The 25,848-nt window shown below is 45.5% G+C and overlaps 3 non-coding genes and 1 pseudogene across 3 annotated transcripts; 3 read left to right on the top strand and 1 right to left on the bottom strand.

Moving 5' to 3' along the window:
* Positions 1 to 1,441: 1,441 nt before the first annotated feature.
* LOC143975713 (proteinase-activated receptor 1 pseudogene) lies at positions 1,442 to 11,239 on the bottom strand (annotated as a pseudogene).
* Positions 11,240 to 13,178: 1,939 nt separating this feature from the next.
* TRNAP-UGG (transfer RNA proline (anticodon UGG)) lies at positions 13,179 to 13,250 on the top strand. Its single transcript has one exon. It is a non-coding gene; the product is annotated as a tRNA-Pro (tRNA).
* A 207-nt stretch (positions 13,251 to 13,457) lies between these two features.
* Positions 13,458 to 13,529, top strand: TRNAP-AGG (transfer RNA proline (anticodon AGG)). The gene has a single exon. It is a non-coding gene; the product is annotated as a tRNA-Pro (tRNA).
* A 174-nt stretch (positions 13,530 to 13,703) lies between these two features.
* Positions 13,704 to 13,775, top strand: TRNAP-UGG (transfer RNA proline (anticodon UGG)). The gene has a single exon. It is a non-coding gene; the product is annotated as a tRNA-Pro (tRNA).
* Positions 13,776 to 25,848: the final 12,073 nt, after the last annotated feature.

Here is a 25,848-nt window from a genome sequence, read left to right as displayed (position 1 = left end):
GTAGCTGATCAATGTCCATCAGATATCAGTAGCTGATCAATGTCCATCAGATATCGGTAGCTGATCAATATCCATCAGATATCGGTAGCTGATCAATATCGATTAGATATAGCTATCTGATCAATGTCCATCAGATATGGGTAGCTGATCAATGTCCATCAGATATGGGTAGCTGATCAATGTCCATCAGATATCGGTAGCTGATCAATGTCCATCAGATATCGCTATCTGATCAATGTCCATCAGATATCGCTAGCTGATCCATGTCCATCAGATATCGCTATCTGATCAATGTCCATCAGCTATCGGTAGCTGATCAATGTCCATCAGATATCGCTAGCTGATCAATGTCCATCAGATATCGCTAGCTGATCAATGTCCATCAAATATCACTATCTGACCAATGTCCATCAGATATAGCTAGCTGATCAATGTCCATCAGATATAGATAGCTGATCAATGTCCATCAGATATCGGTAGCTGATCAATGTCCGTCAGATATAGATAGCTGATCAATGTCCATCAGGTATCGCTATCTGATCAATGTCCATCAGATATCGGTAGCTGATTAATGTCCATCAGATATCAGTAACTGATCAATGTCCATCAGATATCGCTATCTGATCAATGTCCATCAGATATTGGTAGCTGATCAATGTCCATCAGATATCGGTAGCTGATCAATGTCCATCAGATATCGGTAGCTGATCAATGTCCATCAGATATCGGTAGCTGATCAATGTCCATCAGATATCGGTAGCTGATCAATGTTCTAAGGTGGGACTACAACCAACTTCCTGTTCAGAATTTCCGACAAGACGGGGAATCAGTTCATCTCCAAAGCAATTTTTTATTATTTTTGGCAATAAAATGACTTATCTCCCCAGAACATTATATATTTTCTGCAAGCAGAGACCCTGTAGAATAAAAAGATAATAGTTGCAAATTGTCACATCACATGATATTTCAGCAAGCGTTTATTAAATGCAGGAATATAATATAATAAAATAGATTTCAGAGCAAAAACACCCAATATAATACCTATTTTTGGTTAAAATATAAAAGAAGTAAATAGATAACAAACATTTCATGTCTTAAAATTGCGCCCGCCATATCGGCAAAAACGATGGTGCCCAAAAAATCACCATAGGGGGCGCTTTAAAAGCCTTACCTAGGAGCTCTGGTGCTAGAATTGTTCTTCTCACTCTGACGTTTGTGGTGACGTGTCACATGTATGGTGCGAACGAGGTTTACAAACGCGTGCCAAATCCCCGGCTTGTGTTTGCAGGTGTGAGGGGCAAAAAGTTACAGCAATTAAAAAAAAAAAAAAATATATATATATATATATATATATATATATATATACACACATATATATATATATATATATATATATATATATATATATTTTTTTTTTTGATTTTTTATTATAATCTTTTTTTTAACTTTTTTGCTTTATTTTTGTATTTCTTTTTACTTGATTACTACCACCGGCGGGTAATAAAGCCTATGTGATGGCATTGGGCAGGTGACAGGGACTCTCTATGGAGACATTTAGGCAGGGCTGCTGATAAGGCAGTAGAACCAGCCCTCCAGTACTGGGCCCAGACCCCCTCAGCTCAAAAGGGGGGCCCAGGCACTTGCTGAGCAGGAGGTCTGGCTGTACTGTCTTATTGCAGACAACAATCCTCTTCTGCCTCCCCCTGCAGCGCTGCTAGCTTCTCCTCTTCTTTCTGCCTCTGGCTGCACTGCAGGGGGATTGGTCCAAGCACATGTATTTTTCCATGTGCTGTCAAGACCCCCCCCACCCTCCCCCGTGTGCCCCTTCCCCCCACAGCACTGCTGGCTTCCCTCCTTTCTTTCCCCACCAGTAGCTGCTATTGGCACATGTGGGGATGTTTCACGGATGGAGAATGAGGGGAAGGGGTCAGTAAATATGTAATTTACTGACCCCTTCCTTTTATAAATAAATACAGTGAGCAATCGATACCAATTACTCCTGCGTCCATTTATCACTGAAGCATAGTACACTGTGTTGTGGGGGTCCAGTCAAGTAGGCTGTATGGGGCCCTGTGATTTCTAACAGCAGCCCTGCATTTAGGGGGTGTAATAGACCCCAATGTCTCTCCTGCCCTTCACACCATCTGACCAATCACATTTCGGCTTGGTTGGATGAGTCTCCTTGCTGTGCTGGCCAGGAAATGGTGCATCTGATCCTGGAAGTGACATGACTTCCGGTTTCATTGCCTGTGAGATGGAGGCATGGATTGGCCTCGGCCTCGCAGCGCTCTCCCTCCCCTAGCTGACAGTTGTGTTCTCGGACTCCGGTAAGAGCGGGAGAGCCTGGGAAGCACGGGAGGAGGACGGGGGGTGGGGGCACCGTTCTGCCAGATCTGTGAAGGTGATTGGCAGATATGGAGCCACCTCATCACTTTCAAGCCAGGAACCGGCTAAACAAAACCCGCTACGGCTGCCATCAGCTCGTGATTAAAGGTTCTCTCTTTGGAAGTACCAAATGTAGTCCATCCAAAGAGCTGAACTGGTTAATATAAGAGATGAAATGGAGGTTTGGGACACGGTGGGATGGTCCTCACAGCAACACATATAACAATGACAAGAGACATTCATTTCTGTTATTTTGGAAGACCCAGACTGTGAAATGCCTCTCTGTACAATATTAGGAGATAAACCGTCTCTCTACAGACTGCCCACCAACATGGTCCAAGGACATTGTAACAACACATTCTAAGGACTGTCATCATGGGCCTCCGCAGAAGTTTTTTCGGGAGGGGGGGCATCATTTTAAGGCCACCCATGCTCCGCCCCTATTTGTCAACATCATGGAGGGGAGGGGCTTGAGTGGGTGGTGCCGGTGCCGCGCCAGCTGGATCTAAATCTCTCTATCTCGCCCCGGTAGGTCATAATTTTAGAATTAAAATTATTGCCCTCATTGTGATGTGTGCAGTGGTATATGTGGAGGGCAAACAACATTTTCCTATCTAGGTGACCTAGCACTTGTGTTTTTGCTCTGCACCCACCCAGGATCAACCTGGCTCCTGAGTGTCCATGTGCGGACACCTTGCTCTGGGGGGGGGGGCACTAGCCCCCCCTTGCCCCTACCTGTGGATGCCCATGAATGTCATGCACTGTTACAATGGACATAGTCCTGTTGAGGACGGGGGTCCATCACAGTTGGGTTCCTCAACCCTCCATGCAGCCTGTGGTCAGAGAGCTCACCCATACAGGCTACAGATGACCTGGTACAAGAAAGCACAGAGACAAGGGTTTTGGAAAACATGGAATACAGGACTCACTGGGATGGAAAGAGTATAGTGTAGCACTGGGGTGCTGGTCTTACAGGCAGGCAGAACACAGAAGACACTTACAGCACTGTAGTGCAGGACTAGTGCAGGACTCACAGGGAGATTATAGCAACACAGAGGTAACAATGCATATGAGGAACACTGAGGTGCACAGGGGTCCCAGGGAATGCAGGTACACAGGATACAGATGAGGTACACAAGGAATCTAGGACAAGACAGATACCTATTGGAACTCAGAAGGGAGAAGCCAGTCTGCCCACATGAACAGCAAAGACGAGGGCCCCAGGAAGGGCTGAGGTGCCGAGTCTAAGGAACCACCTCTGGAGCTCCTTACGGTGGAGAAGTTTGGCCTGTAGATGATTCCTGGGTTTTGGCTTTCTGACTCCCCACAGCAGGCAGCTACTAGGAACCCTGGGCTGATAAGAAGATAAGAATCTCTTACTGCGCTGAGGCTCGGGGATCACAGGACATTAGGGAATAAAGACCAAGCTGGCAGGTGTTCATGGAAACCAAGGCACTGGGAACAGGTGAACAGAGACACACAGGACAGCTAGGAATGAGTAGTAATGCAAAGGGACAACAAGGCAACTTTAAGAGCCTGTAGACAGGTGCAGTTTGTTTTCTCCACTGCAGGGGGCAATGCAGAGAGAGAGGGGAAGCCAAGAGAAACATGGTTCCTCTAAAGTTTCCTGGGTCACTAGAATAGCGATCCGGTTGGATGATGGCCACCTATGTGACTCTTGTAGCCATCTTTGGAGTGGCAAATAGGGATGAGCTTGGTGTTCGAGTCGAACGCATGTTCGACTCAAACACCGGCTGTTCGCCTGTTCGGCAAAGCCAGAACTCTGTGGGCCGTTTGCGGCAAATTTGTGTGGAGCTCACGGCCCACAATGCACTGCGTCATCGCAGTGCATTGTTGGCTCATGATTGGCCAAACATTCACTGTGACCCCGCATGCTTGGCCAATCACAGCGCCGGCAGCGAGGAGAGCCATAATTGGCTACAGGCAGGATGCCTGTGCCCAATTATAGCTCAGGGGGTTTAGTACACGCCCCACACTATATAAGGCTGCCAGCATGGCGGCCTTGTGTAGTGTGTTCCGGCGTGCAGGGAAAGAGCTAGATAGGCAGGGACAATGTGTTCTTTTCTCAGGCATCTGCAGGAGTTAGTGGGTGTTGTGTGCCTCCAGCACAGTATACACCTGTATCTACCCTTTATTTCTGTTGTTCTCTAATACAGCCATCTGCAGGAGTTAGTGGATGTTGTATGCCTCCAGTGCAGTATACACCTGTATCTACCCTTTATTTCTTTTGTTCTCTAATACAGCCATCTGCAGGAGTTAGTGGGTGTTGTGTGCCTCCAGCACAGCACAGTATACACCTGTATCTACCCTTTATTGCTGGTGTTCTATAATAAAGGCATCTGCAGGAGTTAGTGGGTGTTGTGTGCCTCCAGCACAGCACAGTATACACCCGTATCTACCCTTAATTGCTGGTGTTCTCTAATATAGCCATCTGCAGGATTTGGTGGGTGTTGTGTGCCTCCAGCACAGTATACACCTGTATCTACCCTTTATTTCTGGTGTTCTCTAATACAGCCATCAGCAGGAGTTAGTGGGTGTTGTGTGCCTCCAGCACAGCACATTATACACGTGTATCTACCCTTTATTGCTGGTGTTCTATAATAAAGGCATCTGCAGGAGTTAGTGGGCGTTGTGTGCCTCCAGCACAATATACACTAACCAATTGCTAGTTTTCCCATCTCCCTGCAGGCCATTACTATGTCTGGAAGGCCATCAAGGAGATGCAGACAGTCATGAGCTGATAAAAGAGGCCAAACAGGCTCTGTGTCTAGAGACAACAGTGCCGTCATCAGCATGTGGCCATGGGACACGCTTGTCCTTATTTTCGGCAGCTGGACGTGTTGAGCCTCATCATGCCGAAGACTTGGTAGAGTGGATGACCAAGCCCTCTTCATCCTCCTCATCCTCTCTCACCCAGGCTCAGAGTACTAGCAAAGCAGCTGCCAACACATCCTCTTCCCAATGTCATCATCAGTCACTCCTTCCCTAGACCCACCACGTCCTCCTGAGGAGTCCCCCGAACTGTTTGAGCACAGTGTTGGGTACATGCTCCAGGAGGCTGTCCAGCGTTTTGAAGGCTCTGATGATGATACTCAGCTAGAGGAAGGCAGTAGCGTGAGCCCAGAGAGAGGGGATGCTCAAGAAGGACAGCAATCTGGCAGTGATATTCCACCAGCTGCAGCATACTGCCAGGTTTGCTCCAGTGATGAAGAGGGCGGGGATGATGAGGTCACTGACTCCATGTGGGTGCCTGATAGGAGTGAGGAGGCACATCTCCAATGAGGCAGGATGCCCTCCGGGGGGCAGCTTAGGGGCAGCACACCAACTGAATCACACCGCAGAGCTCCGCCTTCGCACCTCTGCTATTTGCAACATATGTCTCAAGCGTATCTCACGTGGCCAAAACATCAGCCACTTGGGCACCACATGCTTGACCAGACATATGTTGACCTGGCATGCAGCTCATTGGCAAGCGTACCTTAAAGACCCACACCAAAGAACAAAGCGGACCTCTCCTTGCTCCTCATCAGCTGAAATCTCCAACCCCACTAGACCGTGCATATTACGGCTGACTCATGGTCCAGCGGACAGGGACATTACCTATCTTTCACGGCCCATTGGGTCACTCTTCTGTCAGTTGAACAAGGTGCAGTAGTGTTGGAGGTTGTTCCACCACCACGCCTACAAAATGCTACTATTGGTTGTGACACACCTCTCTCCTCCACCCCCTCCTCTTCTTCTTCCTCCATGGCCTCTTCCAGTGCTCTGTCCTCGGGAACCAGCGGTGCTCCGTAGGCATTCAAGGGGCTATACAAGTATGCAGGCAAAAAGATGCCATGCTGTGCTTGCGCTGGTTTGTTTGGGGGACAGGAGCCACACTGGGGCAGATATTTTGTCAGCTCTGCAGGGGCAGGCCGAGAGGTGTTTGATGCCACACCAGCTTAAGCCAGGAATGGTGGTTTGCGACAATGGCACCAACCTCCTCTCCGCCCTCCGACAGGAACAACTGACCCATGTGCCCTGTGTGGCTCACGTCCTTAACCTGGTGGTGCATCGGTTCTTGGGCAGGTACCCGGGCTTACAGGATGTCCTGAGGCAAGCCAGGAAAGTCTGTGTGCATTTCCGCCGATCATTTAATGCCAGTGCTCGGCTGGCTGAGCTCCAAAAGGAGTTGAACCTGCCCAAGAACCGCCTTATATGTGACATGCCCACCAGGTGGAACTCAACATTGGCCATGCTGAGGCGGCTGCACATGCAGCAGAGGGCCATCAATGAGTACCTGTGCGACTACAGCACCAGGACAGGGTCAGGGAAGCTCGGTTTTTTCTCACCACGCCAGTGTGGCATGATCAGGGATGCATGCACTGTCCTGTCACTGTTTGAGGAGGCCACAAGGATGGTGAGCAGTGACAGTGCATACATCATTGACACTGTACCTCTTGTCCACCTGTTGGAGCACACACTGCGTGGAATAATGGACAGGGCACTTGAGGCAGAACAGAGGCAGGAAGAGGAGGACTTCCTTGCCTCTCAAGGCCCCCTTTATCCAGACAATGTTCCTGCTGTCCCACCCATCACACAGGAAGAGGAGGAGGAGGAGGATTGTGTCAGCATGGAGGTGAAGCCTGGCACTCAGCAGTAGCAGTTTTTTAGGGATGATTTACAGTCCCATGAAACCCGTGGACTTCTACGTGGCTGGGAGGAGGTGGCTGCGGATCATGTTGTCCTTAGTGACCCAGAAAACCTGCGGAAGGACCCTCGTATTCTTCGGGTCAAGGAGAAGGACCATTACTGGCTGGCCACTCTCCTTGATCCACGGTATAAGGCTAAGGTTGCGGACCTTATCTTGCCATCGCAGAGGGAGCAGAGGATGAGACATCTCCGGGAGGCCTTGCAGAAAGGTCTGTGCAATGCGTTCCCAGAGACTGTGAGGTTACAGACTCCTGGTCCTGGACAACGTGTTGCTGAGGCTTCGGTCAGTCACAGAAGGAGCAGCGGAGAAGGTGGCCGCCTGACCGATGCATTCAGACAATTTTTTAGTCCGCAGCCCCAAGGTATGATCGGTTCCAGCAACCATCGCCAATGTCTGATTTACATAGTGCAGGAATACCTAGGGTTAAGGTCAGACTTGGACACCTTTCCCACCGAAAATCCTCTGGTTTACTGGGTCTTGAGGATGGATCACTGGCCAGAGCTTGCACAGTATGCAATTGAGCTACTGGCCTATCCTGCATCCAGCGTTCTTTCAGAAAGCACCTTCAGTGTTGCTGGAGGCTTTGTAACCGATCACAGGTTGCATGTGTCCACCGACTCAGTTGATCGTCTGACCTTCATAAAGATGAATCAGTCTTGGATCACCACCAGTCACATCCCTTCAAGACTGCCTATGCTGATGCTGAGTGACTGTCCTGTTATGTTGACTGACTATCCTCTTCCTCCTCAATGATCCCGCTGATATCTTGAAAGAACATTTTTGATTTTTCAGCCCCAAATAGAGTATATGGGAGAGGTTGCAGTGCCTAAGGCCCAATTTTTCAGCTCCTGTTTAACAGGGGCGTGTAATTACAATTTTTGATGCAATGTTCTGCAGCAGGGCTCATTCCTGCACTCCAAATAGAGTATATGGTAGAGATTGCAGTGTCGTGGCACCAGCATCAGTACCTAAGGCCCAATTCTTCAGCCCCTGTTAAACAGGGGCGTGTAATTAAAATTTTTGATGCAATGCTTAGCAGCAGGACTCATTCCTGCACTCCAACTAGAGTATCTGGGAGAGGTTGCAGTGTTGTGGCACCAGCAAGCAGTGTCTAAGGCCCAATTTTCCAGTCCCTGTTGGGGGTCCCAGATAGCCCTTACCATCCTGCGGCACAGAGACTCAACCAGAAGATGATTACCCGCAACCTGACTCCTTGGAATACACCGTTGCTTGTCACCCTTTGCGGTCCAAACACAGAAAACTTCCTTCAAGATACTCTGATTAGGTTGCTTGAATTTCTTCCTGTTGTGGCTTTACCATGTTCAATGTGTTGCTCATGTTGTTCTTTATTATGTTATGATTCCAAGGACAGCATCTGTCAATGAGGGGGGTGTGTGGGCAGGTGCCATCTGTTTTCTTCACTGTAGGTGACACTGAAATGCAGCAGCAATGCAAAGGAAGAGGAAGCTGAGACGAGCATAGTTCCTCTATGGTTTTGAGTCACTGGGAAAGCAATCTTGGCACAAGATTGCTGCCCATGTGATGCTGCCAACCATCTACGGCAGGGATGTCAAACTTAATTTAATTGTGGGCCGCATCAGCATTATGATTGTCCTCAAAAGGGCCGGTTGTATCTGTAAGATTAGATGTCCAGTGCATCCCCTCCCCTTACATTAGATGTCAAGAGCCACCCCACCATCAGAAGTTGAGTCCCCTACTCTGCCTAACATCACAGTGCACCCCCTTACCTTATGTTGCTGCCGGGAAGAAGCTGGATGCATCACTTGAAAGAGAAAGTAGGGGTATGGAGGAGGACCAGAGGAGGGCTGAAGCTCTCCTGTAGCCGCAGGAGAGGTGTGAGGGCAAAATGAAATGGCCTGTAGGGCCGGATTCGTCCCACTGGCCTTGTGTTTGACACCTGTGATCTATGGCAGAATCTATTTAAGATCCTGGCTCCATGGTTTGGCACACATTCGCATGTGGGTAGTGTAAGTTCAGGTCAATCATCTGTTAGAGACAGTAGTAATAGCAGGGAGAGGATGAGTAGGGAGGGCTCTGCACTCTCCTCGGACACCTTTCAATGGCCAGGTCCCATTCTGCCCCTCCAGACAGATGCTGTCAGTTCATCTGAAACCTTCTCTGCTACACGCCGTTGGCACCATGAATGTTTCCCAGTTGGGCCTACTTCAACTGGAAGACACTGGGGACAATGGGGATACAGAGATCACATTGGGAGACATTGGGAACACTGGGGGTTTAGAGACCACACTGGGAGACATTGGGAACACTGGGGTACAGAAATCTCACTGGGAGACATTAAGAACACTGGGGGTACAGCGATCACACTGGGAGACATTGGGGTACAGAGATCACACTGGAAGACATTGGAGTACAAAGATCACACTGGGAGACATTGGGGTACAGAGATCACACTGGAAGACATTGAAGTACAAAGATCACACTGGGAGACATTGGGGTACAAAGATCACAGTGGGAGACATTGGGGGTACAGAGATCACACTGGGAGACATTGGGGGTACAGAGATCACACTGGGAGAAATTGGGGGTACAGAGATCACACTGGGAGACATTGTGGCAAAGAGATCACACTGGGAGACATTGGGGGTACAGAGATCACACTAGGAGACATTGGGGGTACAGAGATCACACTAGGAGACATTGGGGGTACAGAGATCACACTAGGAGACATTGGGGGTACAGAGATCACACTAGGAGACATTGGGGGTACAGAGATCACACTGGGAGACCTTACCAACACACAGTAGAAACAAGGTGGATCCGGCTACAGGAACACTAAGAATATTGGGGTTACTAGGAGTCTCTCGGAATGTAGTATGGTGGTGGTGACAAGGTGTTTCTAGCAACACGTCCCAACAACCTTCTAACATGACGATCCAACATCATTCTAACAATATTTTTCTGCAAAGTAATTTCTAGCAAGTGAGCCTATTATATAAAGGAACCCAACATCAGCATATACTGGAAGCGCTTAACACTCTCATACAACCATTAGTAAAGCAGATATGAATTATATTTCTTTATAAAGGGGATCACTTTCTGGAAATGTTTGGCCTCCTCCAGTTATATAATCTGGGAAGTTTCAGTAGAATTGTTGGGAGTTTTCTGTATCTGGTCTTTGTGGAGGAGGACCCGCTGATGGCCTACTGGTGGAGTCTGTCCTCTCTTACATCCCAGCAGGCTGTAGACGTGTCTCTGCCACTCCGAGGACGCATAGTAATAGATCAGAGGATCCAGACAACAACTGACACTGCTCACACTGACACTGATGACGTAGACGACGTACAGGAAGTTACTGGCTTGGTTATAGACCTGCAGGAAATGCATGAACCAAATAACATTGGCTGGGCCAAAGCAGAGGACAAACACACACAACACAACCACAGACAGGAGGACGGCTCGGGATCTCTTCTGGGCGCCCTTCATGGTCGGTGTTCTGAGACTGCGGATGATTCCAATGTAACAGAAGGTTGTAATAATTAAAGGTAAGAAATAGAAAAGTGCCATATAAATGGGGAAAATGTAGTAAATGTAAAACCTTTCAAACAATTTGGCATCCAGAACATCATAACAAGTTGTGATCTTCAGGTCGGGAAATGGTTGGGTTAGTTGTCTTATGAGAATCGGCACGGTGCTGACCATCGATATCACCCAGATGCCGCAACACACCAGCCAGGATCTTCTCACTGTGCGCCAGGGAAGGGACTGGACCGGGTAGACCAGAGCCAGGAACCGGTCCACACTGATACTCGTCATCAGCAGGATGGATCCACACATGTTACTTAAATACATGGCCGTGACTAATCGGCACATCCCTTCCCCCACCATCCAGTTATTTCCTGAGAATCTGTACACGATGTGGAAAGGAAGAATACTGACAAAGAGAACATCAGCAGTGGCTAGGTTCAGCAGGTACACCACTCCCGGCTTCTTCACCTTCACCTTCACCAGGAACACGATGATCGTCATTATATTGAGAGGAAGAGCCACGAGGAGAACCACGGTATAGATGGAGGGCACAAACTTCGTCACCAACCAACTGTTCATATATTCTTTAAATTCATGTAAAAACGATTTGTGCAGTATGTAGACCTTGGTTTGTTTGGTTGAGGTCACCGTAGTTTCATTATCTGAAAATTTCAAAAGATGAGCTGAAGTCTTTGTACGAGAAATATTTTGCAGCATCTTTCATATTACACCAAACAGGAGGACAGTTGGTGATCTCTTCTGTGCTCCCTTAAAGGCACAGGAGATCTCTGGGTATATGATTCAGCTCTAAGCCCTTGTACACACGGTCGGAGTTTCCGACAACCAAATCCGTCGGAGTAATTCCGACGGATTAATTCCGGAAGAGGTCCGGAAGTGATGTTGCATACACACGGTCGGACATAGTTGTCGGAAAATCCGATTGTACATAATGTGATGACGTTATTTCGTTACGATGGGACTACGTTCAGGCTAGTAGCCAATAGCTTTGGTCTAGGAATTTGATCTGAGCATGCGTGGCACTTTGTCCGTTGGAGTAGGCTACACATGATCTGAGTATGTCCGATTGGAGCATTTTGTCGGAAAATTTTACCGGCAAGTTGGAAAAGTTGGTCCGTCGGATATTCCAACTTTTCCAACTTGCCGGTAAAATTTTCCGGCAAAATGCTCCAATCGGACATATTCCGATCATGTGTAGCCTACTCCGACGGACAAAGTGCCACGCATGCTCAGATCAAATTCCTAGACCAAAGCTATTGGCTACTAGCCTGAACGTAGTCCTGTTGTAACGAAATAACGTCATCACGTTATGTACAATCGGATTTTCTGACAACTATGTCCGACCGTGTGTATGCAACATCACTTCCGGACCTCTTCCGGAATTAATCTGTCGGAATTCCTCAGACGGATTTGGTTGTCGGAGTCTCCGACCGTGTGTACAAGGGCTAAGGGGTTGGACATTGGGCCAAATTAAAATTCACAGCATATCTCTGTATACAGTGCCTTGAAAAAGTATTCATACTCTCTCGAAATTTTCCACATTTTCTCATGTTACAAACCAAAAATGTCAATGTATTTTATTGGGATTTTATGTGATGGACCAACACAAAGTGACACATAATTGTGAAGTGGAAGGAAAATGATAAATGGCTTTCAAAATTTGCTTACAAATAAATATGTAAAAAGTGTGGGGGAGGGGCATTTGTATGGCGCCCCCCTGAGTCAAATTTTTTGTAGAACCCCCTTTCTCTACAAGTCTTTTTGGGGGTGTCTCTACCAGCTTTGCACATCTAGAGAGGACATTTCTGCCCCATTCTTCTTCTTTGTAGAATATCTCAAGCTCTGTCAGATTGGATGGAGAGCGTCTGTGATCAGCAATTTTCTCGTTCAAAAGTTTTTATTTTATGTTAAAATAAATCACATGTACAGAATATAAGACAAATTATGTGATACCAGAAATAAAAAGTAGACATATTGAAGTACGAATGATACAAAGCAAAGAAGAATTTCAAGATATTCTCGTGGGAATGACAATAAATGGCCTTATATATTTTAGAATTTGAAAACATTCTTATAGCTGAGTTTTAAACATTTTAATCCCAAGAAAATATAAATATGTCTAAAAGAAAATATATGATTTTAAAGTTTTGACAATAACTTTTAAAGTATGTTTATAGTAAGTATTATATAGTAAGGGAAGAACATAAAAGGTATATAGGAGGGGAAGGGGAGGGAATGATTCTCCGGAGGAGGTTTTATATATCATCTAATGTTGTAATTCTATAAAAAAATCTTAATCACCATAACAATAAAACTCGGTTATCAATATTATCTGACATATAATATTTAATCCAAGTTTTCCATATGATATCAAATTTTGTCATCTGGTTTTTATCTATAGCGTCCATTTTTAGCATGGATGAAAGATTGATTCATTCTACGTTTGGTTTCTGCAATATTCACCATGTCTGTTTTCCACGCATTGGCTATAGTCTGCTTTGCGGCTATCAGGAGTGTAAGAACAAGGAATTATTCAAGGCTTGTTGGCATTCAAGGCTCGTTGGTCTAGGGGTATGATTCTCGCTTTGGGTGCGAGAGGTCCCGGGTTCAAATCCCGGACGAGCCCATGAGGAGTTCTTTTTCCCCCTCTGTGCAACCAACAGAGATGATTTTACCTCATCTGCAAGTCTCCCAGTCCCCTTGACCATAAAAAAGATTTTTTTTAGCAAAATTTGCAGATGCTGTTGTAGGAGGCACTTGGCTTTGGCTATCAAGAGGCACTTGCTGGACTTAAAAAAAAAACAAAAAAAAAAAAACGAGTATGTGCAACCAAGGCTCGTTGGTCTAGGGGTATGATTCTCCCTTAGGGTGCGAGAGGTCCCGGGTTCAAATCCCGGATGAGCCCATTGTTTAGCATTAGACTTGGCATTCTAACTTGAGGCTTTGTTTACATGGTGGATTAATCCAGGCCACTGTGCTCTCCAACGAGTGTGACATTCTTGGCTTGTTGGTCTTGCAGTGCCCTTGTCTACTGCTCAGCCTAGCCTGGGAAACCAGCCAACATAGGCAGGCAGCTTTCGGCTCGTTTGTCTAGGGGTATGATTCTTGCTTTGGGTGCGAGAGGTCCCGGGTTCAAATCCCGGACGAGTCCAAGAGGAGTTCTTTAGGGCAGCACAGTGGTGTAGTGGTTAGCACTCTCACCTAGCAGTAACAAGGGTCACTGGTTCAAATCCGCAACCAGGACACCACCTGCCTGGAGTTTGCATGTTCTCCCTGTGCCTGCGTGGGTTTCCTCCAGGTACCCCGGCTTCCTCCCACAATCCAAAGACATGCAGGGAGGTTAATTGGCTTCTGTCCAAAATTGGCCCTAGTATATGAATGGGGACCTTGGATTGTGGGCTCCTTGAAGGTAGGGACCGATGACTGTGTGCGATGTACAGGGATAGGGGCAATTGTAGACACTTACTCAGGTTGAACTGGATGGACTGGTGTCTTTATTCAACCTTACTAACTATGAAACTAATTTGAATTGTTTCTGATTCAGAAAGGCTGGTTTTAAATTAAGGAGAGCTATAATTGGGTCTGGAAAAATTGGACGATCAAAAAGTTTTGTAATTATCAGAAAGATCTTTTTCCAAAATGATTGTACAATTGGGCAATGCCAGCAGGTATGTATATAGGTACCCTTTTTCTGGACAGCCACGAAAGCAGAGGCCAGTGTTGTCTGTTGAGAATTTGGCGATTCTCGCAGGAACCAAATACCAGCGTGTGAGAACTTTATATGATGATTCAGATGCCAATATATTTATAGAGGAAGGTTTTGTGAAAGACCATATGTTGGACCAAGACCTAGAATCGATCGTACAATCCAAATCTTTTTTTCCCATTTGGCCACATATTTAGGTATAACAGTATTAGAATTAGATATCAATTGTGTATACAATGATGTAATACGACCTTTAGCATGTGGTTCCTTGAGACAAAATCTTTCAAATTGAGAAATATTATGTAAGTTTACATTTAAATTGAGAAGAGGAGTATAAAAATCTTTGATTTGGAGATATCTGAATATTTCTGATTGTGGAAGCTTATATAATTCACATAGATCTGCAAAATATTTTATTGATGTAGTTGAAGTTAAATTATATAGACAAGTGATACCAGCCTTAGACCAAGCTTTAAAGGTTTTGGGATATTTCTAGACATGAGCAAAAGGAAAAAAAATTGTTTAGTTTCGTTTCGTTTTAATTTGTTAATTCATTAATTTAGTTTAGTTATATTCGTTAACTTCCTTAAATTCGTTTTCGGATTTCGTTTAGTTTTCTACCGAATTCGAAAAATCGGCCAAATTCGAAAATATTTCAACCAAATTCGAAATGATTTCAACCGCATTCGAAAATATTTTGTGACCCAAATTTAGGGCCATGTATCTCGGGGTCACTTGGTGCTAGAAACTCCAAATTTGGATATGTGGTAGTGCTAGTACTATTGTGTTTGCATACCAAATTTGGGGTTTCTAGCTATAAGTGACCCCGAGATATATGGCCCCAATTCGGGTCGCAAAATGTCATTCTCTGCTGCAGAAAAGTGCTTGACATATTGCCTATATCTATTGGACTATAAGATTTAGTTTGAGCTGACCTTTTGTTTCATTAGATCTTTAAAGAATTACCGAATTCATTCGAATTCATTTGAATTCATTCGTTATATTTCTTTCGTATTCGTTGTTATTCATTATTTTTTTATTCGGACATTCGGATGCATCCAAATGTCCGAAAGATGCAAAATGCGGCCGAATTTCGATTCGTTACGAAACGAATTGCACAAGCCTAGATATTTCCAGGCTGGGTAAAAAGTCGGATTCTTGTGGAAAGATAATAGCGGATTTTGTGGAGATTGCAGACCATGTGAATTTCTATACCTATCCCATATAGATAGAGAGTGCTTAGAAATGGGCTTATTTCTAGACTTACGATCCGCAGGTTGTAACCATAATATATTGTTTATAGGAAGAGGATCACAGTCTACAGCTTCAATAAGGACCCACAAAGGAATCTCTGTAGAAGAGTGATATTTTGTTCATTGAGATAATTGAGCTGCCTTATAATATATGTTAAAGTCTGGAAATCCCAAACCACCCAAAGCTGTGGGGAGAACAAGTGTTTTTTTTGTGAAGTCTGGGTTTTATTTTCCCCCAAGTAAATTTCGTTACTTTTTTGTTGAATCAGCCTAAGAAAATATGCAGGAATATGAATCGGGAGAGTTCTGAATAAATATAAAAATTTCGGAAGAACAGACATTTTTTATGATATTGATTTTCCCAAACCATGATATCGGCATTGATGACCAATTAGATAACGACCTTGTAATATTTTTTAATAGAGCTGGGTAATTGGCTGCAAATAAATCGGAGGGGTTAGGAGTAAACTGCACACCCAGATATGGGAGGCTATGATCTACCCACTTAACCACTTACAGACCGGACATTTTTGCTGGTCAAAGACCAGACCACTTTTTGCGATTCGGCACTGCGTCGCTTTAACTGACAATTGCGCGGTCGTGCGACGTGGCTCCCAAACAAAATTGACGTCCTTTTTTTCCCACAAATAGAGCTTTCTTTTGGTGGTATTTGATCACCTCTGTGGTTTTTATTTTTTGCGCTATAAACAAAAATAGAGCGACAATTTTGAAAAAAACGCATCATTTTTTACTTTTTGTTATAATAAATATCCCCCAAAAATATATAAAAAAACATTTTTTTCCCTCAGTTTAGGCCGATACGTATTCTTCTACATATTTTTGGTAAAGAAAATCGCAATAAGCGATTATTGATTGGTTTGTGCAAAAGTTATAGCGTTTACAAAATAGGGGATAGTTTTATAGCATTTTTATTAATAATTTTTTATTATTTTGTTTTTTACTAGTAATGGCGGCAATCAGCGATTTTTATTGTGACTGCGACATTGTGGGGGACCCATCGGACATTTTTGACACATATTTGGGACCATTGTAATTTATACAGTAATCAGTGCTATATAAATGCAGTGATTCCTGTGTAAATGACACTGGCAGTGAAGGGGTTAACCAGTGGGTGGCAGTGTAGGGGTTAAGTGTTCCTAGGGATGAGTTACTAACTGTGGGGGGGGGGTTGGGCTTTCATTTAGTGAACACTGATCTCTGCTCCAATCACATGGAGCAGAGATCAGCGTCACTAGTTGCTAGGCAGAATGGAGAAATGTTGTTTACAACGGCACTTCTCCATTCGGCCGCTCCGTGAGACGATCGCGGGGATGCCCACAGCGATCGAGTCCGCGGGTCCCGCGACCGGACTTTACGGGGGTCCCGACCAGCGCTCCCGATGGCAGGGCGGCATTGAAGATTGGACGTACCTGTACGCCAATATGCCTGCCCGTGCCATTCTGTCGACGTACATCGGCGTGCGCTGGTCGGGAACTGGTTAAAGGGTAGTGAATTTTGTAAAGATTGTTTATCTTTCTCGACAAGTGAAATGGTTTAATGCTGAAGATTTTTGATTATTGACCTTAAGGCCCGAAATAAATGAGAATTCTTGTAGTACAACCATAAGATTTGGGGGCCGAAACATGTGGAGAAGATAGAAAAAGGAGAATATCGTCTGCGAATAAACAGAGCTTATGATGAAAGCCACTCATTTCAATACCTGTTATAGTGGGTTCCATCCTAATTCTTTGTGCTAAAGGTTCAATGAGTAAAGCAAATAATAATGGCGAAAGTGGACATCCTTGACGAGTTCCCCTCAGTATATTAAACTCCTCCGATTTGTACCCTGCATATCTGATATAAGCTTTGGGATCTTGATACAAATTAGAGATCCATCGTAAAAAAAAAATGAGGGCCGAATCCCCATTTGGAAAGGGTATAGTTCATAGATGACCAAGATACTGTGTCAAAAGCTTTCATAATATCTAAAGAAAGAAAACAAGTGGGAATACGTCTTTTTTTAGCGGCATGTGAGAGGAGTGTTGCACGTCTAATATTATCTCCTGCTTGACGTAATGGAATGAAGCCCACTTGATCACGATGTATAAGATTGCCTATAATAGTATTTAATCTGTTAGCTAGAATTTTGGCTAAAATTTTTATGTCCAAATTCAGGGCTGGACTGGGACAGAAATTTGGCCCTGGACTTCATCCAGACTGGCCCACTTACATTTTGAGTGTCCCATTAGCACTCCCTTACATCAGAATGTCCCATCACCAGCCCCCTTACAACAGAGTATCCCATCAGCAGCCCCCTTACATCAGAGTGTCCCATCAGCAGCCCCCTTACATCAGAGTGTCCCATCACCAGCCCCCTTACATCAGAGTGTCCCATCAGCAGCCCCCTTACATCAGAGTGTCCCATCACCAGCCCCCTTACATAAGAGTGTCCCATCACCAGTCCCCTTACATCAGAGTGTCCCATCACCAGCCCCCTTACATCAGAGTGTCCCATCACCAGCCCCCTTACATCAGAGTGTCCCATCACCAGCCCCCTTACATCAGAGTGTCCCATCACCAGCCCCCTTACATCAGAGTGTCCCATCACCAGCCCCCTTACATCAGAGTGTCCCATCACCAGCCCCCTTACATCAGAGTGTCCCATCACCAGCCCCCTGACATCAGAGTGTCCCATCACCAGCCCCCTTACATCAGAGTGTCCCATCACCAGCCCCCTTACCTCAGAGTGTCCCATCACCAGCCCCCTTACATCAGAGTGTCCCATCACCAGCCCCCTTACATCAGAGTGTCCCATCACCAGCCCCCTTACATCAGAGTGTCCCATCACCAGCCCCCTTACATCAGAGTGTCCCATCACCAGCCCCCTTACATCAGAGTGTCCCATCACCAGCCCCCTTACATCAGAGTGTCCCATCACCAGCCCCCTTACATCAGAGTGTCCCATCACCAGCCCCCTTACATCAGAGTGTCCCATCACCAGCCCCCTTACCTCAGAGTGTCCCATCACCAGCCCCCTTACATCAGAGTGTCCCATCACCAGCCCCCTTACATCAGAGTGTCCCATCACCAGCCCCCTTACCTCAGAGTGTCCCATCACCAGCCCCCTGACATCAGAGTGTCCCATCACCAGCCCCCTTACATCAGAGTGTCCCATCACCAGCCCCCTTACCTCAGAGTGTCCCATCACCAGCCCCCTTACATCAGAGTGTCCCATCACCAGCCCCCTTACATCAGAGTGTCCCATCACCAGCCCCCTTACATCAGAGTGTCCCATCACCAGCCCCCTTACATCAGAGTGTCCCATCACCAGCCCCCTTACATCAGAGTGTCCCATCACCAGCCCCCTTACATCAGAGTGTCCCATCACCAGCCCCCTTACATAAGAGTGTCCCATCACCAGCCCCCTTACATCAGAGTGTCCCATCACCAGCCCCCTTACATCAGAGTGTCCCATCACCAGCCCCCTTACATCAGAGTGTCCCATCAGCAGCCCCCTTACATCAGAGTGTCCCATCAGCAGCCCCCTTACATCAGAGTGGCCCACTGAGCCATCGGCCCACCGGGAAACTCCCGGTAGTCCCAATGGCCAGTACATGCTTGTCCAAATTTAGTAACGAAATAGGGCGATAATTAGACCATATTGAATCGTCTGTGTGAGGTTTAGGGAGCATACAGATAATTGCAGTTAGGGTTTCTCCTCTAAAAGAATGACCTTCCAAAAGGGAATTAAAAGTGTTTGTCAAGACTGGAGATAGGGTGTCTACAAACATTTTGTAATACAGCGCAGAAAAACCACCAGGACCTGGCCTTTTATTTAGTTTCAGATTTTTGATAACTTCAGATAACTCTATAATTGACACTGGTTCCTCCACCATTTCCATTTGTGTTTTAGATAGTGTCGGTAGAGATATATGAGAGAAAAAATCATTCGCTCTAGAAGGGTCCAACTCATTATTAAGCCCCATACACACTATCAGTTTTTCTGCTGAGTTTTTCCTTCATGTTTACCAAAACCATGTAGTAGAAGGGCCGGCCTGATTGCATACAAATTGAAACTCCTAAGGTTTGTCCTCATATTATATGGTTTTGGTAAATCTGAAGGAAAAACTCAGCAGAAAAAACTGATAGTGTGTACGGGGCTTAAGAAGAGTATACATTTTTTAATTGTGTTTTGAATTTTTGTAATATTTTGAAAGGATTATTTGTGTATACCCCCCCTAGAGATTTTCAGACGTATCGGTTTCGTTGGGTTCTGGTAGGATTTTAATGCCCTTGCTAATAGTGTGTGAGGTTTATCCGCATTGATATAGAAATTGTGTTGTGATCTCTTGATGGTTTTATCCGCTGCTTCAGTAAGGAATAGATCAAATTCCAATTTAGCTTTGTCAAGATTTATCTTAGATAAAGAAGAAGGGTTATTTTGGAATGCTGTGTGACATTTATTGAAATTTGTTTCTAAAGTCTGACAAAGGATTTTCCGCTCTCTGTTGAATATGTTTGCTTGCTGTAGACATATGCCACGGAGAACAGGTTTGTGTGCTTCCCATAATGTAGTCGGAGAGACGTCAGCTGTGGAGTTATATTTTATATAATCTTTGAGCGCAATTTCAATATTATTTTTATGAGCTGGATTTTTGAGTAGGAAATCTCTTAATATCCATGTTGGATCTTTTTTTTTTTTTTTGGAATTATAGAGGCAACAGTAATGTAAAGCGCACTATGATCGGACCATGGGATGGGAATAATTTTTGTAGATATTATTTCTGGAATTAGCCCTATGGACATAAATATATGGTCTATCCTAGAGAATGAGCGATGAGGGAACGAGTAATGTGTGTATTGTCTCTTGGTTGGATTCAATTCTCTCCAAGTATCTACTAGGTTATGTTTTGTAATTAGTTTTGATAAGAGTTGTTTGTCTGCTGTATAATGTGACTGTGGGATTGGTGATTTATCCAAAAATGGAAATATGGTCTGATTAGAATCTCCACATAGAATTGTAGTACCTATTTTGTGGTTTTCTATTGTTTTGAAATAAATGAGAAAGAAAAGAAATAGGATTTTTCTTAGGAGCGTAGTATGATGTATCAAGTAAGTGTCCTTTAAGAATCAAGTAACGACCTTCTGGATCCTTGATTTCCTTCATTAGTGAAAATGGCGTATTGCGATGGAAAGCTATAAGCATGCCTCGTTTTTTTAGAGGAGGCCGAAGCTGTGTATACTTGGGGGTAGTCTTTACTGAAAAATTTGGGAGTGGATTGTGAGGCAAAATGAGTGTCTTGGAGGCAAACTATATGTGCTTTCTTGGATGAAAATGTGCGGAAAGGCTTTAGTGCGTTTGTGTGGAACGTTTAGTCCCTGAGTATTTAATGATATGATGTTTAACCACTTGCAGACCGGACCATTTTGCTGGTCAAAGACCAGACCACTTTTTGCGATTCGGCACTGCGTCGCTTTAACTGACAATTGCGCGGTCGTGCGACGTGGCTCCCAAACAAAATTGACGTCCTTTTTTTCCCACAAATAGAGCTTTCTTTTGGTGGTATTTGATCACCTCTGCGGTTTTTATTTTTTGCGCTATAATCAAAAATAGAGCGACAATTTTGAAAAAAACGCATTATTTTTTACTTTTTGTTATAATAAATGTCCCCCAAAAATATATATAAAAACATTTTTTCCCTCAGTTTAGGCCGATACGTATTCTTCTACATATTTTTGGTAAAAAAAATCACAATAAGCGTTTATTGATTGGTTTGCGCAAAAGTTATAGTGTTTACAAATAGGGATAGTTTTATAGCATTTTTATTAATAATTTTTTATTATTTTTTTTTTTACTAGTAATGGCGGCGATCAGCGATTTTTATTGTGACTGCGACATTGCGGCGGACACATCGGACATTTTTGACACATTTTTGGGACCATTGTCATTTATACAGCAATCAGTGCTATATAAATGCAGTGATTCCTGTGTAAATGACACTGGCAGTGAAGGGGTTAACCAGTGGGTGGCAGTGTAGGGGTTAAGTGTTCCTAGGGGTGTGTTACTAACTGTGGGGGGGTTGGGCTTTCATTTAGTGTACACTGATCTCTGCTCCAATCACATGGAGCAGAGATCAGCGTCACTAGTTGCTAGGCAGAATGGAGAAATGCTGTTTACACAGCATTTCCTCCATTCAGCCGTCCCGTGAGACGATCGCGGGTATGCCCGCGGCGATCGAGTCCACGGGTCCCGCGACCGGACTCACGGGGGTCCCGACCAGCGCGGGAGCGTGCCGCCGCCGGCACGCTCCTGATGGCAGGGCGGCATTGAAGATTGGACGTACATGTACGCCAATATGCCTGCCCGTGCCATTCTGTCTACATACATCCGCGTACGCTGGACGGGAAGTGGTTAATGGGGCCATAGAGTTGGGAACAGTAAATATATGTTGGTTTTTATGTTAGAACGTGTGTCATATAAGAAATTATTTGTCTCCAGAGTATAGGGGTGGAGGGAGGGAGGGGAAAGGAGATAATGACTGGAAAAATAAAATACAATTAATATACAATATTGAATATAACTAAACATATCTATGTTCTTAATGTGTCCGTTGGGAGGAGAAAAACTCTCCCTCCAAGGGTACATGAGCCACTGTCAACTGCCCGGTGTACACCGAGCTGCTGAGGGTAGCAAGAGAGGGTGCAAGGAACTTCCCCGCAGAACACCAAGAGCCAATCATATCATTTCATTTTTCAAGCAAAAAATAAAAATGTAAGATTAAGGCAACCTCAGACACAAAGAAGAGAAGAGAGAGAAAAAAAACAGTTATAATAAGGTGCCTAAATTATTAGGAACATTTCTTAAATAAGATTATCATAAAAAATATTGATTGGAAGTCAGAGAAAAAACTCGGCAGTAGCCATTCTGTTGAAAAGGCAAGATAGTAGCCTCAGTACAAGTGTTTATCAGTCCATAGTGTCAGCCAGATCTGGATCCGGAGGTGGAGATTGTATGCGACTTCTTTTCTGTGGATTGTAGTCTTCTTCTCTTCTAGAAGCAGAGGAGGGATTATCATCATCCCAGCATCCTCAAACAAGGCATCGTCAAACCTCTACTCAAGAAACCAAACCTGGACCCTCAGGATCCAAACAACAGTAGGCCAATTACAAGCCTCAACACCATTTCTAAGATCATGGAGAAAGCAGTAGTACATCAGCTACAACTTCACCTGGATACTCACAAACTCCTGGACCCGCTGCAATCAGGCTTCCGCCCGGGTCATGGAACAGAAACAGCTCTCCTCAAGATTTGGGATGACGCCCTCGAAGCGGCAGATGACGGAGAGCCGTGTCTCCTCGTACTGCTAGACCTAAGTGCAGCGTTTGATACAGTAGATCACAATACTCTACTCGTCCGCCTCACAGAAGTAGCCGGAGTCCAAGACATAGATCTCCAATGGTTCGCGTCCTTCCTAGGAAATCGGTCACAGACAGTGAAACTAGGAAAATTCCTCTCCGAAACTCGGGCAGTCACCTGCGGAGTCCCTCAAGGCTCTCCGTTGTCACCCGTTCTCTTCAACATTTACATTCGCCCACTCCTTCAAATCATCAGATTCTCAGATCTCTGCTTCCACTCTTACGCTGACGACACGCAACTTTATTTCCGGATCAATGGAAAAAAAGATCACCAACAACAACTTGAAAACTGCCTCAAATCAATAGAGGACTGGATGACCACCAACTCCCTCCAGCTGAACCAATCAAAGACAGAGCTTCTTATCTTACACCCAAATCATAAGCCCGCAACCAAAACCTCCTGGTCTCCACCCACCGTCTTTGGGCAGACTATCTCCCCAAAGACCAAAGCGAAGAGTCTCGGGGTTATTTTAGATGCACAAATGTCAATGGATGCACAAATAGGATCTGTAGTCAGTGGATCTCACCATCTGCTGCGCATGCTTCGCAGACTCATCCCTTTTATCCCAAAGAATGACAAAGCAGTGGTAGTTGGAACAATCATTAATTCACGACTGGACTACGCAAACTCGCTTTACATAGGATTACCACAATATCAACTTGCGCGATTACAACTGATCCAAAACACGGCGGCAAGGCTGATAACAGGAAAAAAAACCCTGGGAATCCATTTCTCCTTCACTGAGGAGCTTACATTGGCTAACCGTAAAAAATCGGATCACGTTCAAGACCCTTTGCCTCACCCACAAATGCGTGCATAGAGAAGCTCCGCAATACCTAATGGAGAAAATAAATCATTACACACCAAACCGCAGTCTTCCATCAGCCAACAAAAACCTCCTCCTCGTGCCCAAAGCCCGGTATAAATCCAAGGGGGATCGGAGATTCGCTGTCCAAGGGCCTCGGCTATGGAATGCTCTACCAATCAACATCTGCCTGGAAGAAAATCACCTGGCTTTTAGGAAAAAACTCAAGACTTTCCTCTTTTAGCAGACGATCAAAGCTCGCCACAGCGCCTAGAGGCGATTCAGTTCACGCTGTGCGCTATACAAGTATTTCATTCATTCATTCATTCATTCATCATATGAGGATGATTTTTGGCGAGTGTCCACAGCATCTCTTGATGTGTTTATCATCCCAAGTTTCTGTAAAGTAGTTTGCAGGTCCTTAGCTGTTCGGCACATATATTTGCGACTTTGGAAAGTAAAACGCACTGAGAAAGGAAAGCCCCATTGGTAGATTATGTCATTTCGCTGTAATATTTGCAGTAGTGGTTTCAGGGTTCTTCTTTTGTTGATTAATTCCTTAATGCGGTAGAAATGCAATTTTGCGATAATGTCACGAGGAGGACCATCTATTTTCTTTGGTGCTAGGGCTCTATGAACCCGGTCCATTTCAAGACGCTCTAGTGGGATAGCTGGTTGTAATTCTTGAAAAAGTTCAGTAATAGCACAGTTTAAATCAGTCACGGATTCGGGTATTCCTCTAATACGTATATTGGAGCGTCTTGCACGATTTTCAAAATCCTCCAATTTGGATTGTAATATGTTATTTTCCTCTTTAAGAAAATCAATTTCTGAGGCAATGTTAGATGTATAATTTTCCAGATCGTCTGCTCTAATTTCCAGTGCTGATGTACTCTCTTTAGCTCTCTAAAGCCGCGTACACACGTAGCGGTATGTCTGACGTACTTAGTCTGGCGGACTTCCCGCCAGACTGTACGTCGGACTTTCCGAACGGGCTACTTGCCCACACACGGCACTTTATGTCACATGGGTTGGTCACATGGGTTGATGTCACATGGGGACTGTGACATCGTAAGGGGGCGGGGTCACCATGTGACACCAACCCATGTGACATAAAGCCATGTGACACCGCCCCTTGTCCCTATATAAGTGGCAGAGCAGCGCGTCCCTGGCATTGCGGCCGGAGAGATCGTCGAGTCAACATCTCCTGGAGAAGAAGAAGAAGAAGAAGAAGAAGAAGAACGGAAGGCGGCGGCGGCGGCGACAGAAGACCGGGCCACCGTCTGTAAAAGAGCTATAAGAAGGCGCGGTGGCCCGGCAGAAGAACCGAAGAGGGGGACAAGACCCCCGAAGTCAGAAGAAGAGGCCGGCGGCGGGGAGGAAGAAAGCCGGACACCTCCGCTAGCAAAAGAGCTACAAGAAGATAGCGGAGGAGTCCGGCGAGAAGACCCCCGAAGACGGAAGACCCCCCGGAGCTGTGCAATAAAGTATTTTATCTTGTGTGTTGTGTTTTTTTTGTACTTTTATTTTACAGGTGAATGGGTAGGGGTACATCGTACCCCATACTCATTCACATAGGGTGGGGGGGCGGTATCCGGGGCCCCCTTATTAAAGGGCGCTCCCGGATTCCGATAAGCCCCCCGCCCGCAGACCCCGACAACCAACGGCCAGGGTTTTTGGGAAGAAGCCCTTGTCCACATCAACATGGGGACAAGGTGCTTTGGGGTGGGGGGCCCCCCCTTCCCCAAGGCACTCCCCATGTTGAGGGCACGCGGCCTGGTACGGCTCAGGAGGGGGGGCGCTCACCCACCCCCCTTTCCTGGCCGGCCGGGTAGCGTGCTCGGACAAGGGTCTGTTGTGGACTTGGGGGGGACCCCCACGCCGATTTTTTGAAAAGTACGGCGGACTGGCATACACACGGCCGGATTGTCCGCCAAAATGCGAGTCCGGCAGGAAGATTGGTGTGCAACACGGCATTCTAAGTCCGCCGTTCTTTCGGGTCAAAAAAGTATGCCGGAGTCTACACACGGGGGGATTGTTTGG

Source organism: Lithobates pipiens, unplaced genomic scaffold, assembly GCF_037356315.1.
Source record: "Lithobates pipiens isolate NorthernLeopardFrog02 unplaced genomic scaffold, aLitPip1_a1.2 Scaffold_13, whole genome shotgun sequence".
Taxonomy (NCBI): domain Eukaryota; kingdom Metazoa; phylum Chordata; class Amphibia; order Anura; family Ranidae; genus Lithobates; species Lithobates pipiens.
This window is presented reverse-complemented; position numbering and strand designations above follow the sequence as displayed.